Below are 7,451 nucleotides of genomic sequence, written 5' to 3' on the forward strand. Positions count from 1 at the left end.
GTAGTTAACCATTTGACATTTATAAAACATTTAGAAATGGCGTATAGGCAAAATACTAATTAATTCAAGTAAAAAAAACTCAAAACCTGCTTCAACTTCTTCATTTTCTATATCAGGGAAATCAGTTTCCGGAACCCTGTCATTTTGATATTTAGTTCCACTCCCAGTTGCAACAGCAACATCTGAAGCTTCTTTTTCTTGGCATTCACGCATCGCAAAATACTCAGCCATTGTTCCTACTCCCTGATGACATGGTAACTGAATTTTTGCCGCTGGTTGTACAAGAACTAATTTTGCTGCCTCCTTCACAGTCGTATCATTCTCAGTTGAAATTTTTTTGGTTATCACCTCGGGATTAGCTCACGAACGGGTAGTTGGTCCACTCAGTCCCTGAACATTCTTCACTTTTTTGGTTTTCTGAAAATAGGTTAAACATTTAAAAGTTAGGCATAATAATGTAAAAAATAAGGCGTAATAAATTATAAAATAACATGAAGAACCTTTGGAAAATGTTTTGAAGGTCCATCCTTGCTTTGATCATCCTCTGGAATATATTCATCTTCATCTTGCATCACATTTTTCCCAGTATTTTGTTTGAATGCATCTCTCACATCAGCAGTTAATGTAGGAAGGCCCATCTCGCGAAGCTTTTCATTGTTCCTCTGAATATTTAGAAATTTATTCAGTTCATATTCTGTAATTGGCTTCACGGGAGATGGAAGTGGCGGTGGAGGTGGTAGATATTCAACCTGCAAGAAATAATAAGAAACAAAAATATAATCAGAATTAGTAAATTATGTCGATCATCGATAAGGACATGTGTACATTAATTATAAATTCTAACCTGAATATTATTCTCATCCATATTCTCAGTTTCATCAATATTTTCATCTTCATCTCTTTGATTTTGTAATTCCAATTTCCTCCGAACATTTGCAGCATCAGATTGACATTTTCACCGGCTTCTTTTGGAGTCTGGCTTTGCTTTTGGTTTTGGATTGTGGCTTTGGATTTTGACTTTGGCTTCTGCTTTAAGGCCACAGTAACCTTCTCTGGTGTAGCACTAGTAAGCCGCGATGACTTTCTAACACTAGTAACTTCAGGACAGTCGACCCTGCCTTCACGTGGTTTTTTTGGAAGTGCCGGTTTGCGAGAACTTTTCACTTCAGTTGGATTCAAAACCTCATTACACTTTTTATTCCTTTTTTGTTGTAACTGATGGATGGTCATAAATTGACGCTTCACTTGTTTTGGAGCTGCAGAATTATTAAACCCTTAGTACAGTAGAATGTAAATGGATGATGTAGTGAAATAAAAGTGTGTGTGGTACTATAAAATAAGAGTCTAATACCTTTAAAAACATCTGGCCTTGGTCGTATGATCATATGAGGTTGGAATTGCTACAGGGCCTGAATTTTAGTGTCGATGACATTATCGATGTAGATATCCAGAGAACCACCTTTTTCACTTCTTCATCCAGAATGGGCAAGTCCCTGTCATTTTTCAGCATTTTCCATCCTGTCTCATCATCACTTCTGATGTAAATTCCTCCAACTTCAGAATATTGAAGATCATCTTTAACATGTTCCATCAGCACCGTGTAGGATAATCTATCAGGTTCAACACCAGCTATTACAGACTCTTTTCCACCAACATATTGAGCATTATGAAATCTTCCCATGTGGTAAAATCTGAGATGAAAGAACTCGTCCATCCTATAAAAAAAGAAATGTAAACATTAGAACCGATACGAACCATAAAATCATTTATATGAAATATGGCAATGATTATGAGAAGCACGTAAAATAGCAGTAAAATTAAATAAAATCAGTAAATCAGTCCAACATAAAAAATAAACCAACATTGATTTAAAATTAGCAGTAAATCAAATAGCAGTAAATGAAATAAACTATTTACAAGAAATGAAATGCTGAACAAACTACTTACAAGAAATTAAAAAGCATTAACGGGAACTCAATTAAATTTGTTACATAAACTTTCATTTAAGCTCAACAAAAATTTAACAAAATGCTAATCAGTCTTCAAGTACCCCACATTAACATGAACATAATTAAATTTGTTACATAAACATTGATTTAATAGTGGGAAGGCTTTTGAAATAAACTAAAAGGTTTCCTCGACTACTTCAGGTGCAAGGGTACCATTAGTTGGCAGAATATCTTCCCTGGACCAACAAACGTCACCAGACTGATCAGCAATTCCAGAACCATGGTGAACATCATGTAAAATTGAATCAGTGAAATTATCCTCATTCCTAATTTCATTTTCCACATCACACCAGTCCCTTGGCATTTTATTAATTACATTATGAAACATCTTATCAGTCGGGTCTTCTATGTAAAATACTTGTTGTACTTGAGCAGCCATAACATACATATCAGTTTTTTGTACCACTCTATTAAAATTGACTCGAGTCATGTCATACATATCTTTTTCTGCATGGCACCAGCAACACTTGAACATAACCACTGATAATTCTCCCCAATAATCAATTTTGATGATTTCTTCAATCTGTCCATAGTAATCAACAATGCCAATTTCTGGATTATGATCTTTCGATGTTGCAAAACTAGTGGTCAGGGAAGACATAAATACACCACTAATTTGGGTTGTACATTTTAAAATCTCTGTACTTTGTATAAAATCTATACCCATTGATAACATATCCAGAAAATCGCTTAGCTGCTCGGTTAGGGCCCATCGCAAGGAGCTTTAGTTCTTTCGAAATGTCCTCTTTTTTACCAACCTCCTCCTTCATCCAGTTCCAAAAATCTCCAGTATGTTGATAAGTGGCATTTTATACCACTTAGAACGTCTTAAAATGGCTTAAATTGGTGTCTTGAAATCAAGTATTTTGTGTATTTGATGCGTTTTTCTAGTGTTTATGCATTTCAGGGTATTAGTTGCATTTCGGAGGAGGAATCGTCAAGAATAAGCCTTGGCATGTGTTCACCATTGAGAGAGGAAAAGAACGGGCAGATTACGACGAAGAAACGGAGCAAACCTGGAATTTTTCCAGTAGGGTCCTGCGCGCCCGCGCAGCAATGCTGAGCGGCCGCGCAGCAGCCTTGCGCGCCCGCGCAGAAATGCTGAGCGGCCGCGCAGGGTCGGGGAAAAAGATGAATTATTTTAGACTTCTACTTCTGTTTGGCTTCCAACTTCTATGTAATCTGAGTTTTATGGGACTATTATATAAGTAGATTTGAGACGTTTTCATAGAGAATAGGAAGGAGATTATGTTTTAGATTGTGTTTTGCGCAAGAAGCGAAGGAGATAAGGAAGAAGACCGATTTAGCACACTACAGCGAAGAGGAAGCATATATTCTTGTGATTCTTGTTTCGTTGTAACGTTGGATGCTAGTTTTCTTGCTTTGACTTATTTACTCTTGTGACGTACTCTGTTTTAATATAATCAGTTTAGTTATTATTTTCTTGTGTTTGTTTATCATGATTTCATATGAACCCATGATGGCGATAAGTTCTATTATGGGCTAATCGTGATCATGGGGTTGCAACGGATTTATTATGGAATTCTTTAGTTAATTGTTTAATACTTTAGTGTGTGATGATTGCATGATATCTAGTATTGGTTGTGCGTATTCGTCTTATGTGCGTCGCGAACATATAAGATAGGGTGTTAATCTCTTGTGAAGCGACGGTGGATCTTGAGATTTAGAACTTGCCATGCTAGCATAGGTTCATGTACGTTGTGCATGATTAGTGGGTAATTCTAACAGTTTTATTTGCCCTATGTAATCAAAAGGAATAACTTGTGCTTAAATCGTTGTGTTGTCAATTTCTGTAGACATATAGGAACTCAACATAATTGATGACTATTCAACTTCTATCTTACTTGTGGATGTTTGGTAGAATGGTATTAGTACAATGAAAGTTGGCTTTTATCAGTTTCGTGTTATTCGATTAATGTCATCACTGTCACATGCTAAAGGTAATAACAATGGCTATAGAAGGAAGTAATAATGAAGTTGTGATCTCATGAGTGTTTTATTATTGATAAATTGAAGTGTTAGTTAAGTGGTTAATTAAGTAGTTAATTACAGTTAATATTTAATCAACAATTTTAAGTATTATTATCTTAACATTGAGAAGTAGTCATACATTGGTGAGTGAGTTAAATTAGATAATAAATTAGTCTGAGTCTTTGAGGGAACGAACTAGAAAGTATTCTATATTACTTGCGAACGCGTATACTTGCGTGAATATTAGTGCGTGATTTCGCCCTAACAAGTTTTTGGCGCCGCTGCCGGGGACTCGGCGTATTTGTTTAGTTTATGTACTTACCATCATTGGTCATTAGGACTCAGTGATTAGGATGTAGTAGTTAATTACTCTTTTTGGTTGTGTTTCAGGTACTTTAGCAAGCGTTTATGCAAACTCGTTCTCGTGCTCGCAAGAGGACCTTAGATATAGCTGAGGAGAAAGACGAAGTTCTTGATACTCCGGAGAAGTTAGATTTTGAGGATTCGGATTCAGGAACTGAGCAGAAAGAAGCAGTAAACATGGGAGATCGTATTGTTCAAGCTGATCCAGCTCTTATGGATTTTTCTCGGCCTAAAATTGATGACATTCAGTCAAGCATCCTTCATCCGGCTATTCAAGCTAACACCTTTGAAATCAAGCCGGGCACTATTCAGATGGTGCAGAATTCTGTTTCTTTTGGAGGAGCGGCAACCGAAGACCCCAACATGCACATAAGGAATTTTGTCGAGATCTGCAACATTTTTAAGTATAATGGCGTGACTGATGAGGCTATCAAGTTGAGGCTTTTCCCATTCTCACTGAGGGATAAAGCTAAAGACTGGTTACATTCTGAACCAGCTGGGTCAATCACTACGTGGCAAGATCTTGCGCAAAAGTTTCTGGTGAAGTTTTATCCAATGGCAAAGACTGCTGCTATGACGAGTGCTCTTACTCAATTTGCGCAACAACCTACAGAATCTATGTGCGAGGCTTGGGAACGCTACAAGGAAATGTTGAGAAAATGTCCACATCATGGAATGACGGATTGGATGGTAATCACTGGTTTTTATAATGGTTTGGGGGCCCAATCTCGGCCCATGCTCGATGCAGCAGCTGGAGGCGCCTTATGGGCTAAAAGCTATACTGAGGCGTATAATCTTATCGAGACGATGGCTGCAAATGAGCATCAAAACCCAACCCAGAGGATGACGTCAGGCAAGGTAGCAGGTATTCTGGAAGTTGATGCAGCCACCGCTATTGCAGCCCAGCTCCAAGCGCTATCAATGAAGGTTGATTCTTTGGCTACGTATGGAGTTAATCAAATAGCTATGGTTTGTGAGCTTTGTGCAGGTTCTCATGCTACGGATCAGTGTTCTCTTGTCAATGAATCTGTTCAGTATGTGAATAATTATCAGCGACAACAGCAGCCTGTGCCAGCGACCTATCATCCTAACAACAGAAATCATCCAAATTTCAGCTGGGGGAATAATCAAAATGCTATTCAGCCAACATATTAGCAAGGAGTAAGTAAACAGTTTAACCCACCTGGATTCCAACAACCACAGCAGTATGCTACAAGGCAATCATATCCTCAACAGGGAAGTACAGTTGCACCTACTAGTGCTGATTTTGAGGAACTTAAGCTGTTGTGCAAGAGTCAGGCGGTGTCTATCAAGACCTTGGAAAATCAAATCGGTCAATTAGCCAATGCAGTGCTCAATCGTCAACCTGGCACTCTTCCCAGTGACACGGAAGTACCAGGCAGGAAGGAAGCTAAAGAGCAAGTCAAGGCTATTACCTTAAGGTCTGGAAAAGTAGATGATGCTGAAAAGGCAAAAGAAGTCGAAGCTGAAGTTAGAGATGAAGAATCTAAGCAAAAGGAGAAAGCGGCGGAACCAAGGAAGACTACTGTTGAACACACTCTGCCTGAGGCTAATACAGGGGAGAAACAGCTCTATCCTCCACCACCTTTTCCTAAGAGATTGCAGCAACAAAAGCTGGATAGACAGTTCGGGAAGTTTCTGGAGGTGTTCAAGAAACTTCACATCAATATACCTTTCGCTGAGGCTCTGGAACAAATGCCTAGTTATGCGAAGTTTATGAAGACTATTCTTTCAAGGAAGGTGAAACTAGATGACCTTGAAACCGTTGCTCTCACGGAAGAATGCAGCGCGGTTCTGCAACAAAAGTTACCACCAAAACTGAAAGATCCAGGAAGCTTCACCATTCCTTGCACCATTGGCAATCTAACTTTTGACAAGTGCCTTTGTGATTTGGGAGCAAGCATTAATCTGATGCCGTTGTCGATCTTTAAAAAGCTGGATCTGCCTGATCCAAAACCCACATACATGTCGCTACAATTGGCGGACCGTTCCATTACTTACCCAAGGGGCATAGTTGAGGATGTGCTCGTCAAGGTGGATAAGCTCTTCTTTCCTGCAGATTTTGTTATTCTGGATTTTGAGGAAGATAAGAAGATTCCCATAATCTTGGGGAGGCCTTTCTTGGCTACTGGACGTACCTTGATAGATGTGCAAAAAGGGGAACTTACTATGCGGGTCCAAGATCAGGATGTGACCTTCAACGTATTCAAGGCAATGAAATTCCTGACAGAAGATGAGGAGTGCTTAAAAGTGGATGTGATTGATTCTGCGGTTACTTCGGAACTCGATCACATGCTAATGTCTGATGCATTGGAAAAGGCCTTAATGGGGGATTTTGACAACGATGATGAAGATAGCAACGAGCAATTACAATATCTGAACGCTTCTCTATGGAAGCGAAAGCTCGACATACCATTTGAATCTCTTGGTACTTCTGACCTTAAGAATGCTGAAGGGAAGCTCAAACCATCAATAGAGGAAGCACCTACCTTGGAGCTTAAACCATTACCTGAACACTTGAGGTATGCTTTTTTAGGTGATTCATCTACGTTACCTGTTATTATTTCAGCTGACCTTTCAGGTAGTGAGGAAGACAAGCTCTTAAGGATTTTGAGAGAATTCAAATCGGCTATAGGATGGACCATAGCAGACATCAAGGGGATAAGTCCTTCATATTGTATGCATAAAATTCTGTTAGAGGAAGGTAGTAAGCCAACTGTGGAACAGCAGCGAAGACTGAACCCGATCATGAAGGAGGTGGTGAAGAAAGAAATTCTGAAATGGCTAGATGCAGGCATCATTTATCCTATTTCTGACAGCTCGTGGGTGAGCCCCGTGCAATGTGTACCTAAGAAAGGAGGTATCACTGTGGTCGCAAATGAAAAGAATGAGCTCATCCCTACTCGAACAGTTACAGGATGGAGAGTATGCATGGATTATAGAAAATTGAACAAAGCCACAAGGAAGGATCACTTCCCTCTCCCATTCATTGATCAAATGCTTGACAGATTGGCAGGACATGAGTATTTTTGTCTTCTGGATGGTTATTCCGGGTATAATCAGATT

At 39.1% G+C, this 7,451-nt stretch overlaps 1 non-coding gene across 1 annotated transcript; it reads right to left on the reverse strand.

The window, feature by feature from the left end:
* Positions 1 to 4,934: 4,934 nt before the first annotated feature.
* LOC141688225 (small nucleolar RNA R71) lies at positions 4,935 to 5,041 on the reverse strand. Its single transcript, XR_012561683.1, has one exon. It is a non-coding gene; the product is annotated as a small nucleolar RNA R71 (small nucleolar RNA).
* Positions 5,042 to 7,451: the final 2,410 nt, after the last annotated feature.

The sequence above is a fragment of the Apium graveolens genome, chromosome 9 (assembly GCF_009905375.1).
Source record: "Apium graveolens cultivar Ventura chromosome 9, ASM990537v1, whole genome shotgun sequence".
NCBI classification, from domain to species: Eukaryota; Viridiplantae; Streptophyta; class Magnoliopsida; order Apiales; family Apiaceae; genus Apium; species Apium graveolens.